We start from the raw sequence: 14045 nt of genomic DNA on the forward strand, positions 1-14045 counted from the left end.
TACCGAATCCAACAGTACATCAAAAAGATAATACATCATGATCAAGTGCGTTTCATCCCATTATCCAGGGATGCAGACACGGTTTGACATACTCAAGTCAACAAATGTGACACATCAAGTAAACAGAATTAAAAAACAAAACCCATATGATTATCTCAAAAGAGGAGAAAAAGTATTCAAAATCCAGCATCCCTTTATGATAAAAACTCTCAACAAACCAGGTATAGAAGGGACATCGCTTTTACAATGGCAGCAAAAATAAAATAAAATACCTAGGAATACACTTAACCAAGGAGGTAGAGGATCTCTTTAAGGAGAACTATAAAACACTGTTGAAAGAAATCATAGATGACACAAGCAAATGGAAACACATCCCATGCTCACAGATTAGAAGAATCCATATCATGAAAATGACAGTATTGTCCAAAGCAATCTACATGTTCAATGCAATTTCTATCAAAATACCAACATCATTTTTCACATAATTAAAAAAAAAACAATTTTAAAATTCATATGGAACCAAAAAGAGCCCAAATAGCCAAAGCAATCCTAAGCAAAATTAAAATCTGGAGGTATGAGTTTAACAAACTTCAAATTATACTGCAAGGCTAAGTATCAAAACCACATGGTACTGGTGTAAAAGTAGACACATAGACCAATGGAACAGAATAGAGAACCTGCAAATAAAGCCAAATAGTTACAATCAATTGATCTTTGACAAAGCGTACAAAAACAGAAATTGGGGAAAAGGAACTCTATTTAACAAATGGTTCTGGAAAAACTTGATAGCCACAGGTTGAAGAATAAAACTTGATCCCTATCTCTTACCTTATACAAAAATCCACTCACAATGGATCAGTTTGAATCTAAAACCTGAAACCATAAAAATTCTAGAAGATAACCCAGGAAAAACTCTTCTGATATTGGACCTAAGCAAATAATTCATGACTAAGACTTGCTTTTGAAAGCAAGGGCAACAAAAGCAAAAATAAATAAATGGGACCTAATTAAACTAAAAAACTCCAGTACAGCAAAAGAATTAATCATCAGAGTGAACAGACAACCCATAGAATGGGAGAAAATATTTGCAAACTATGCACCTGACAAAGGACTACATATCCAGAACCTTCAAGGAACTCAAACAAGTCAGCGAAGAAAAAAAAAAAAAAAAGACAAGAACACCATAAACAAATAATCCCATCAAAAAGTGGGCAAACGAATACGGAGTCTTTACCCATTTATTCTAAGTGAAGTAACTCAGGAATGGAAAATTGCTGATTTTGAGGAAATTACCACTTCTACTTATTACTTGGAAAGTGAAATTCTTGTTATATTTGAGGGAGTTAGGCAAAGGAGGAGGAGGGCTTAGGAACACAGAAAGTATCTTTAATGGCCACTGTGAGGAATGAAGAGTGATCCAGGGACATGTGAAAGCATTATTGAAAGGAATTGAAGTTCAGCTGGGGAGAGAGAACATGTATTTGCAGTGGTGTGATTTCCTCCAGAAGGGTTCAGCAAGTATTACATAGGAGGTATATGTTTTAATGTATACTAGTTGGGGACTTTTATGGGAGTAGAAGTTCTTGAGAAAGAAAGGTTGAAATAATACAGCATGAGAGCTAGACTTGTGTTTCAGTTATCTATTGCTACATAACAAACAACTGGTAAACTTAATGGCTTAACGCAACCTAATTCTTTTCTTATTCATGCTCAGGGATTCAGGCAAGGCTCAGCTGGATAGTTCTTTTGTTCTGAGTAGTGTCACTGGGGTTATTCACTCAGCTGCATTCAGATGAACCTAGATTGGGCTGGAAGGTCTATAGGAAATTCATTCTCTTGTTTGACATCTCATTGCTCCCCAACACAGTCTTTCTCTGTCTTTTTCTCTCTCTTTCTCCCTCTTTCCTTTGCTTTCCCATCTCTCTTTCTCTATACATTGTGCTTCATCATAGCCCTAGCTTCTTTATGGTGTAGAGGCTGACTTCCCTAGAGAATAATGTCCCTTCTGCACTTTCCATTAATAACAATTCCAGCCCAGCTTCAAAGAGAATTGTAGAAATAGGATTCACCACTTGATCAGAGGATTGACCTACATATACAGGGAAGAGGACAATTAGTGACAGCCATATTTGGAGACTACCCACCACAATAAGATAAGGGGAACAAAAGAAATACAGTTAGGTTCCAGATATGCAATGAAAAAAACTGGGATTTTATTTGTACATATATAGGAAATAAGTGGCTGGAGTTTATTTTATGGGTGAGGTTATTCTACTCCTAGAGGGAACTGTAGTATCTCTGCTAGAAGACCAAGTTATCTTTCATTATAGTGTCACAAATTTTCTGACCCAAGTTTGAGGGCTCAGAAAAAAAAAAAAAAAAAAACCCAAAAACTTCATGTAGGCTTTCTTATTTGAAATTTCATTTTGACGTTAAGACTCAGTTCACTCCGAGGGGAAAGAAAAAGTAGCTCTTGGGCATGAAAATATCACTTTAAATTAGACTCTTCTTGGCCTCTGGGGAGATGATAGAATTAGAATTTTCTATGAAAACAGGTAATAATTTGATCTTAGAGGTAAGGAAGTATATTCAGGAAAAATGTGAAGTTAGTATAGTAGATGTAGGATACTCTCTTCCTTTGGGGATTCATTCCATTTATGGCAGCACTCAGCTCGCTTTTGAACCCAGGGACATTCATTATCCAGGGCTTGCCAATCCTGGGATCAAATATTCTCAGGAGCACCTGTCCTGGGATTTCCTTATCAGAGTTGGTTCTTCCACTTTGACCCTCTATAGAGTTTCTCTGCCTGTCCCTTAGGGCTTAAGATTCTGGAGTGAATGTGAATCTACATTTGTATCCCCCTACTTGTTCAGGCTTTCACTTTTAGACCAACTACCTTTTTGGTCTATGGAAAATTGAACTACATCTTCTTGGAGCTTCCCTTTATTACTTTTCTGAGGCTGCGCCATAGTTCTGGATTCATTACAAAGTACCATGGACTGGTGTTACAATTTCCTGGCTTATTATAGTCAAAATCTTAAGTTCTCTTGGAATAGTGGAGTTTGAAATAAGAGAGATACACAACAACAAGAAAAGATTTTCTTGGCTGGGAGACAGTTAGTAGGAAAAAAATTGACTATAATAAGCCAGGAAATCTTATCACAAGCCTTTCTTTGTTTGAGTCTGTGACCTGCTTAAATGGAGGCAAAGGACATGGAAAAGACAGAGATAACAAAGTAATCATGCAAATGTCTTCCTGCCACATTTTCCCACCACTCCCAATCAATGATGATGTGTCTATATGTCTACCTCCAAAAGGGAACACTAGCTAGTCTTTTAAACAGTACCATCTAAGTGAATACAATCATTCAAAAGGGTGAGGGAAGGCTTTTGAGCTCCTACAATCCTCATCCCTGACATATGTATTCACATCTATAGTGGCCTTTTGGAGAAAATTCCTGTTTTTCTAGTCATTCAAAGAAATGAGTTCAGTGATATGCATTTCAATCTAGGTAGAATCAAAGGAAAATAATGAGGCAGATGAGGGTGGGTGGAGCAGTGTAAAATTATCTAGTTATAGTACTTAAGTAGTGGATTACTCACCTCTTGTAGAATAGGGTCTGTCAGTGTGTGTACATTGATGTGAATCATAAAAATGCTGATGTGAATATTGCTTTACAATAGCTGAGCACTTTTCTATCTACAATTGCATTTGAACCTGGATTCTACTCATAGAACATCGCCATGAAAAAAATTTACTTATCTTTTCTTCCCTTACAATATAGGATTCCTGATTAAAAATATAATGAGCAGATGCAATTACTTGTCCCCAAAACATTCAAGAAACAGAGAGCTCACTGCTTCATGATGCCAAGTATTTTAAATGTACAGCTCTAACTGTTCAAAAGAATTTATGTTTTTACCAGAGCTGATAGCTACCATCCATAAATTTCATTCACTGGCCTAAGTGTGGAGCTTAGAGAAAAAGAGAGCCAATCTTTTGAGTCAGGTGCATATGGATCAAAAGAGTAACTTAAACACTTCCTGTGTATGATTTTTGAGAAGTGGCATGAACTCTCCAACAACACTGGGTGATCTGTAAAAGTCTGGTAATCATGGTGACCACAGAGCATTTTTCTGAGTATTAAAAAAGGGGTGAAGCATAAGCCTTTAAATGATAATAGTTTACTTAATCCTTTCCCAGTAGAGGGAACTTGATGACGAACATAACCCATTGCTCTGTATTGTATTACACCAGTTTTCCATTCAGGCTCCAAGTCACTGCTTCCACTGTGAGTGTGTCTGCTTCAGTTAGCATTCTCCCCACTCATGTAGCATTTCAGACTTGCTAAAACCATGCAACAGATAATCTCACACCTTACAGCTGAGGGTAGATTAAAAGGCAACATGCTCTGAATGAGGGTCTAGCCAAAGTCCGTGTGTAGTTCAGGTTTAAGTTTTGTGGACATTCTTTCCCTGGCTCAGAGTTCCTTCACCTTTATTTCTAAGTTCCATTAGGTTTTAAATTATTGGTCTTATTAAATGCTTGATAGTTTCTTCTACAACCTGTTCCTCCTTCTGCATACAACATCACTATGCATAGCATCAATATCTTCCCAGTTACTTGTGCCAGAAGGTGGGAATCATACTTGCATTCACGCTCAGCCTAAATACCACAGTCAGAGTAGGTTCTATCAACTCTACCTCTCAAATATATTTTATATCCATCCCCTTCTCTCTGTCTCTCCTGACACCCTGGTCTAGATTTGTTCCATCCCTCCTTGGAACTATTGTAGACCTTCCCAAATGGATTATTTCAAGTTAACTGAAGAACTTACAAAATTGAATTACAACTTAGCCTTTATTTAAGAAAACTGGGATTTCTGTAATATATTTGGGAAGACCTCTATACCACTGCTGTCCATCTTTCTTTTGATTATTAAAGTAGTAAGTTTCAAGTTACCTGGAAAATTCAGTAATGTGGAACCTCTCATTTAACTGTGAGGAACAAAAAAGAGGACTAATATAGTGCATTTATTCAAGATTGATTTTTGTGAAAGATTGTTCCCATTTGTAGTTTGTACTTCTGACTCATGGAGTCTCTCTTTTTGTTCTGGCTGCTTTGAAAAGCCAAGCAAAAGTTCCTTCAAGCCCAGCAGTTAATTGTCACAGTGATGCCTGTTTGATGACTCCATATTTATTTTAAGAGGAACTGCATCCCGTTGGGTCTGCCAGGATGAGTTAGCTGCGAAATGCATTCCTAAATAGCTAAATGATTCAGCGCAGAAACCCATATATAAAATTGACTTTGTAATGCAGCTACATGTCTCTCTGTTTGAAAGTCTATCTATTTCAGTTCTGTGCTTTATTTTATAATTCAATATTGCATATGAATAGGTAATGGAGGGAAGCTTTCCTGCCTCACAAAACCCATGTTACAACCAATATGTCGTTAAGACTTCGCCCAGTTACTTGGAAGCTTCCTTTGACGAGGAGAGCTCAGTTATATGGAGGTAAATGTATCCGAAAATATTCACAATTGCACACTGCAGTTTGCAAATAACAACTAGGATGCTCTTGAACCGAGAAACCCCCAAGAGGGTACTTACCTCCTTTGCATCAATAAAGTAAAACAGCTTCTTATCAGAGGCTGACTTTTGCTTACAGCTAGAAATCTGGCTAAACCCAGTTTCTAACCACTTAGAGACTTCAAATAATTCCCAAATTATACCTTCCTTCAAAGGGAATATGCTTTAAATCAAGTGTTTAATGTTAGGAAAATAATAACTCACATACTTGCACACCTTAGCAGCCTGTTTTAATTTAGAAACAAAGAGAACAGAGAACAGCACAGATTGTGCTTTGGTCCCAGCCTCCCCACTTCCCCCAAAAGTACTCAGGAAATATGCTTCTTTTTAAAGAATAAGGACTTAATCAGCACTGAACCCCACAGTGACTCAACTGGGCATTTTTCTCAACAAATAGTAGATTAAGGATAAAAATGTGGTGTTTTTCTGATATAGCATGAGGCCTAGTGATACGAGGTTGCTGTTTACAAGGTCCAGAGTACCAACCTGGTTTTCAGTAAATTCTCTCTCTCTCTCTCTCTCTCTCTCTCTCTCTCTCTCTCTCTCTCTGTGTGTGTGTGTGTGTGTGTGTGTGTGTGTGTGTGTGTGATGGTTAATTTTAAGTGTCAACTTGACTGGAGAACCTCAACTAATACAGTGTGTTTCATTCAATGACTACCAAAGCAACCAAAGGCTATCAGTGGACTGGGTATTTATATCCATGGCTCCCTGTATTCTGTGGATCACCTGATAATTATGGTGGTAAAACAATCCTTGCATTGACAAAATGTGTGATGTGGGTGGGATGAGAGATACAGCATGCTGCCAAGGATGGCCCATCTTAATGAGAGTTGTGGGAGAGAACAAGGTCAGTGCTCCAGATATTCAGGTACTCAGGTAGATAGGAACTCGCTTTCTCTCCTATGTATCTTTATAGTCATTCAAATTATTTTTCTTCATTCTGTGGTTTAGTTAAGAAACCCCAGATGAGAAAGGCTGGTTGTGAATCGGGATGCACCATTTCTAATGTTGTCATGTCACAAAGTTATAAAATTTTGAGAAAGCCAATTAATTGCATTTAGTATCATTTTCTTTATCTGTGACTCACATAAGAAGAGCTGGTTGATTTCTGAGATGCCTTAGTGCTCAAAGGACCTGAGGTGAGTAACAAGGGCAGAGGAATGCAGAGGGATTATTCATACCGACGACATGCTCAGGAGTTTTGTACCTTCATATTTCCAACTTTTTGTATATATTTTTATACTGGAATATTTTTTTTTTTTCCTAGATGAAAGTGAGAGAAAGAAAGTGCCACGGAATGTAGTTCAGTCTTGTGGCCAACATTTGAATTTCTTCTAAAATACTTTTACTAAATAACCACGTATTCTATACTTGAATGCCTCTAGTTACAGAATACTCATAATCAGCAAATTTATTTACTCCATTTTTGAAGCATTTTCTAACCATTTTACCCTATGTAATATGTTATGTTTTTCAGCCCTATAATAGAACTACAAAATGAGGTTACATTTTTTATACAAAACAATCTCTCCAAAGATGGTCTAGTTACTGGAAACTCACCCTTCTCAATGCTTTCACTCCTTTCTCCTGATACTGTCTCATATGGACTTCAGATGACCGATGGAATCTTCTGTGTCGATAGACTCAACCCACCATGCTGCAAGTTACCATATTTTCTGGGAGAGAGGCAAGCCAATGCCTGGCTTCCATACGAGAAGCCTAGTACCAGGATCATACATGGTGCCCCTGGAAAGAAAATGTTGTTTACAACTATAACCAACTCACACCAATTGGGACCCACATCAGTAAGGGCACATAGGCTGGCAGTGCCTCCAACATGGGTCCTTGGATAACTAATAGGCCTTAAAGTTTCCAGTTCAGTTTAAATAACTGAGTCTAGTTCTTTATCATGGACAGACTACCTGAGAATAGTTAATCCAATTCGTTCTGTTTTTCCACACCATCAGCTGAGTTGCATTCATCCACCCCATGAAATTACTATGCAACTGCTTTGGTAATGGAGTGGGGGAAGCATCTGTAGGTGTTGGTGGGTGTTACGAGTGGGAGGCATAGGAACTGGGACCCTCTTCTGCTGTTTCTGATAGACTTCTCAGTAAGGTTAAGGTTAGTGGTGGTCAAATTGTGCTGAGAGCTCTCTGGTAGACACAGCGGTTAATCTACTTGCAATACTTTGAGAGAGCTGTATCAGAAAGTTTTCTTTAATGGTTTCTGTACAGGGTGTTTTCTTCTTACAAGTGGCTCTGAAGGACAAACGATCATTAATGTCCCCCTCTCTCTCTTATGTACCTCTAAGGCTTTAAGTTGCTGAGCACTGGGGTTGTTACTGTCTCTTCACTGATCCAAAAATCAGTGTGCCCATTCCAAGAACTGTAGCTTCACCTTTTCTCCAGTCATCCCCTGTTCACACCAAGATTTTTGTGAGAAACAGTCTATTAAAAAGAGTGAAGAACACTTTTGTGAGATGTAGAGACACTAATTATGTACTCCAGTTTGTCTTACATGGGCCACCATAGAGGGACTCGGTGAGACATGTATTCATTATCGTTATGATCTAGGGCCATGTCAATACGATAGGAGAATTCAGGTGGATGAACTAGAATGAGCTCTGAATACTTTAGGTGTCCTTTTGGTAAGCTACCTCAAGGATATATCAACTAGATTTTGTTAGAGTTGCTGTTAAGGGAAAGAAAAAATTGTCAAGCTTAGGAATTGTCAGGCTAGAATCCTGAATTTTCAAAGTAGGTCTATATAATACATGCCACTTTCTCCCTGACAATTACTGACAATTACCCAAAAGGAGCCAAAAGGAGATAATCCCCTTCTGTGGAAAGGCTGTATTCAGTGACCAAACTGTCTTTCTAAGTTGTATGGATTTGGAGGTCTTGAGAGAGGTAGAGTCAGAGAGCTTTTTGATTCCATTTTGGAGGCTGTTCCAAACATTGTGTACAGATGTTAGATTGTAAATTGTACAGAAAGCTGAAAACATGACATGGATTAATTTTACAGGTAATAATGGTATGGCTAAAGTTGAATGATTGGGTGCAGCTACTCGTAATCTGAAAAAGTATTGACAGTGATGAGGCATCATTAATAGTCTTGCAAGCGGTTAAAGTTCTGACACACTCAATATACAGAGAACAGATGGGGACCATCCCCCGTGAAATATGGTCTTTCCAACTGCAAGAGAAACTGGTCAACTTTGGGTAGGATTCATATCTGGTGCACAGTAGTGGCTTGTGCCTCAGAAACAAGGGATCCTTGACTTTGTGCCCAGTCTGTGATGGTGGATGCATTGTCAAGTCCAGTACTATGATAGATCCAGGCAGCACTAGTGACAAACTGGGCTTAGTTAGCAGCTTGATTCCAGTTGGTCTCATCATAGAGCTATCCCTTACCATAAGAGTCATCTACACAAGTGACTCAGATGGTTTGGTTAGCAGCTATGATTTGTCTCCAGAGTTTGTAGCCCAAACAAGGTATATCTTTCACGTGCCAACCTACGGTTTTCCAAGTGGCAGACAAAGAGCCAGGTTATTGAAAACAGGAACCACTAGCTCAAGGATTAGCAGGAGTTGAGAATGGCCTTGAGTTTTGCGCAGGGAGCCAACTGACCACATCTACTTTCTGTTCCATATGGCTGGAGCTGAGATTTAACAACTGCAGTAGCCAGTGAACATAACTGGGTTTCAGTTTACATGAACTATTAGTAAACCAGGCCCAGTTATTTAAGAGAACTTCAATGTGTTGAGGGCCCGATTGAACCAGCAGCTTTGTGGAGTATAATGTTTCTCCTGAAGGGAAAACTTTCACTTTTTAATGAAAGTTTGAGATGCTGCTTGGGCCAGACTGATTACATTGCTGAATATACCATTTCAATTTCATAAGCAAATTTTGTTGGGCCTTTTCTAACATGTTGGCCATTTAGTTAAAGTTGAATCACTCTAAAATGGCAATACCAGCCTGGAAAGTAACAAAGATTCTATGGGTCAGGAGTTCATTTATGTCAAGAGCCCAAGAGCAAGTTGAAAGACACTTTACGAAAGAGGTCTACTTGGTAGACTTCAGAGGCAATGACTTCAAACCCTAAGAAACTCCTCTGGATTGAGGTTACCATGGTTTGCCTGAAGCTCCACTTGGCAAAGATCATTAGTCACAGAGATCTTTAGTGTTAAAGGGATCATTGAGACTATGGGTCCCCAGAGATATTACCACTTCTTTATACGCAGTTCTGCTCAATCAGGAGAATCTCCTCAGGCACTTACAGGATGAGGAAGTATAAGCATATAGTACAACACTTTATCTTACACATTCAAATGAAGAAGCAAAAAAAAAAAAAAAAAAAAAAAACCCATTAAATTGGCCCCATGGCATTATCTACAAGGTCATGTTCACTTTCCATCCTCACTCTTAACCCAACTCACACTCAATCATTTGAATCCAGGGAGGCCTTCTTGTCATGGGACTGGATTGTGAATGGTGAATTTGGTACCTTTATCCAAAAAAAGTTGTGAAAGTTTGTGACTGTCTTCTCCCCAAAGTTTTACTACATACTCCATGGGTATGATTTTTAGTCTCCTTTGGAAACAGGGAGAGATTTGATCTACCCCTAATCATCTTTATCTTTGGAGTAGATAAGATCAGGGTAGAAGGGGATGGAGGTCTAGGGGTCCATGGAGAGGAAATGCTTCTGTGCCAGCTAACAAGGCTTTGCATTACTTTCAGTTTTGAGTGATATAGCAGCAGCTCTTGTTTCAGTTAAACAAATTTTCAATGTTTCCAGCCCATATAGTACTTTAGGTGATGAGGTCAACATTATTGACATCATCTACTTTAGCTTTGGTGACTGCTTTCCTTAGCAGCCACAACCACATTGCTTTCTCAATAGATCTATCAGGTTTGCATGCTGTGGCTGACTTGGGCTTGACTCCTACGACCCTTATTCTTTTCTTTTCTTATTTATTTATTTATTTATTTATTTAGAGGAGTCACCTTAATCTGAGGCACTTGATAACCCATTAGCAAGATAGCATCTTGTAAGTTCTTGCCCAGTTTCAACATAAGAACTACAGGAGCTTTCTAGGACAGTGGTGCTAACTGCAATAATTTAATCTACGTTTTTTTGGGGTCAGCGTCTCATTTTCCAATAGGCCATCTTTATCAGCACTGTAACCCCAGTTTGATCAGTAAGAGCCCTACTATTAGTGTTTCTTCTATGGTTTTCCACAGGACTTTGTTTCATGGAAATCTGCCTGAGAGGAACAAAGCTCTCTTATACAAGCCAGGATCCATTAAAAAAAATCTGAGCAATTTTACTATCCGCTCTGATGGATCTCAGATGGCATGAAGATAAATTGCATCAGGCAATGAACTATAATACTGCCTATCTGTTACCATCCTTCCTTGTCAAGCACCACATACTCTATTCCCTTATCTCCCAAGACGAGGAGCCAAAGTTCTCATGAAATGCCAGTTTTCTGCCCACAGTGGTCAAGAATTCCCTGTTTTCCCCCTCAGTGTAAATTCGTGTCTCTGTAACCCTTGTCTAAAAGAGGACAGAACCTTCTTCCTAGGTAGGGCAAACCTTAGACTGGTTGCTACAGTGTTGTTACAATAGGGTAGACCTGACCCTGATCACCAGATTGGCCCCTCTCAAGCTGAAGGGACAGATGGCAACAACCAAGGCACTTTACAGGAAGTTCCAGCTTTTTCATTCATTCATTCATTCATTCATTCATTCATTCATTCACAACCACTTAGTGTGTATCTACTAATGCTAGGCACTTTTCTATGTGCTAGGAATTTAGCAGGAAAGACAATAGATAAAAATCTATTTGCAGAATAAAGGCTCCGAGTAAGTAAATTACAACATATATTGGAAGGTGGCAAAGGCTGTGAAGAAGCAGCAGAAGGAGGAAAGAAAGGGAGAGGGGAGAAGAAGAAGAAGCAGGAAAAGAACAAGAGGAGGAAGAGTAGGGAAGAGAGAATGAGATGGAAGAGGAGGAGAAGAAGGAGAAGAGAAAGAGTGGGAAGAGGAGCGAAAATGAGAATAGTATACTAGAATTTGGGTGTGGAGAGAGGGTGGGGGCATGATGTGGTGAGAGCAGAGTGTAGCTTAGTTGAGGTCTGGACAGCTTGTTGACAAGGGGAGAATTCAGTCAAGAATTGAAGGACTGGTAGTTAGGCAAACCGACTTGTATGGAAAGAGCATTCCATTTCCTATCATCTACCCATGACCTAGAACAGTGCCTGATACACAGTAGCTCAGTGAAAACTCACTGAATGAATGGAAGTGCAGGCACCATCTGTTGAGTCCCATTCTTTGTTCACAGACTGACATGAAAATTCCACGTTTTATCTTTGTTCAATTTCCAACTCTCCTGTGAGCAAATCGATAAACACGAACACATAAACCCAATGATCAAATACTTTTTAGTTGTCAGCAGAACATTTAATGGTTCAATCTGGAATATTTTAACTGATCTGGTTTCCCTTAGGAACAACGAGCAGATTCTTGTCTTGCACCTACATGAGTAAAGGAACTCACTAGAGGGATTCTCTCCCTGAACAAAAGGTAGATCTGTTCCAAAGACAAATTTCATTTTCTAACTAGAATGCAAAAATTGCTGGCAGACCCAAATTGCAGATTTCTAATTTCAGAAAAATGTGATTGAGACTCCATCTACTATCTATTACATTAAGCCAACATGTGTTTCCCTCAATTTTGCCCATGGTCCCAATCCTGCTTTTGGGGCCATAAAAATGAGTTGAATCCCCCTTTTATATATTGATGCTAAAATGTTTGAGGCAGACTGATATCATCTCTGCGTTTTCTCTTCTCCTGGAGTAAGCAACTTCATCTTAAAAGCAAACAAACAAACAAACAAACAAACAAAAAACATGATTTCATTTAAGACATTGGAATTTCTCCATTATCTTATAAAACGTCCTCTAAAAATGTTCTAATTTGTCTTAAATTGTAGTACTCACAACTGAATAAGTACACTAGCTGTGTTTTGAGCAGCACAGAGAAAAAATATTTCCATCTCATTTGTTCAAGGTATATTTTTATTCATGTCGCTTAAGATAACATTCGCTCTTTTAGCGTAGTTTCATCTCCTCATAGGTAATTATTGAAACTATTTCCAGCTAAAACAATTGTTGTTTTCACCTGTGCTCTGCCAAGCCAAGTTGTCCGTGTGTTCTACTTGTGTAAGTTGTTTCTAAGAGAACCCCAACAGTAACTTTACACTTTTCCTATTACATTTTAACTCACTAGATTTAATTACAATGCTTGGTTCTGTCAAAATATTTTTAATTTTGGTTTCCTCACCGAATGTATTTGTTATTTTACCCATGGTTCATCTTACTGTCAAATTAGATGAGTTGGTGTTTCTAATGATTATTCAAGGTAGTGAATTTAAAATTTACACAAACCTGAGAGCTTTTTGAAGTAAACTGTTACACAGTATTCTAAGATATAAAGATTGCACTTGTCAGTATAATTTTATTTTGCAAGTTAAATTATTAATATTTATTTATTATGAAGTCCTTCATATTAGCTAAATGAGGCAGTTATTGTTGAACACAAAATTTTCCAATCAGTGTTTAGGGATGACAACTGAAATCAGATCAATCTCATCATCTAATGTACTTGAATATTTTATTTTGGTTGCACAGTATTGTGAATATTGTTACTGAAACACAAGTACTTGCAGTAGTCTGATTGGTTGATTTTTAACTCCATTGTCTTGCAATCTCAAGATACCTTTTTTGTGTGAAATGAGATGTTTGAGAGAATAGTAGAATTTTTTTTGTTGTTGTTTAAAGCAAAGTACCAATAATTTTTGCAACTGTTCTCAATAACTTATTCAACAAATATTTCTTGAAAATCTCCTATATGACCAGCACTGTTGCACCTGCTGTGGGCAGAGTGATGTATAATAGAAAAACATAACTGGCCCTTGGAAGCTACATTCTAATGATGTGAGATAGAAAATAAACACATGCACATAAAGATATGTGTGTACATGTGCACATAAATTGATATAGTTCAGTGTATGTATATATATGCATATTGTATGTGTGTGTATGGGGACATTATATTATAAAACCCAAACCTGCATCTGTGCAGTAGGATAGGTCTGGAGGAAAAATACAGTTTATGGACTCTTCTCACTTTATACTCATGTCCACTAAACTTGAACAATACTAGTTGGTGGTTATACCACATTTCCCCAGTCCACTCTTCTACTTTTCTTGAGGACTATTTTGTACCTTCTTTTCTCTTCTTAATTGTGAACAGCTTTCCCATTCTCACTTGCAGCCAAAGACTGTGCTTCCTACTTCTCTGAGAAAATAGAAGTTATCAGATGAGAGAATTTGTAGTGTGCCAATATCTAATCACATTTCAATTTTTGTTTTCACTATAGCCTGCG

The sequence above is a fragment of the Macaca mulatta genome, chromosome 5 (assembly GCF_049350105.2).
Source record: "Macaca mulatta isolate MMU2019108-1 chromosome 5, T2T-MMU8v2.0, whole genome shotgun sequence".
Classification (NCBI taxonomy): domain Eukaryota; kingdom Metazoa; phylum Chordata; class Mammalia; order Primates; family Cercopithecidae; genus Macaca; species Macaca mulatta.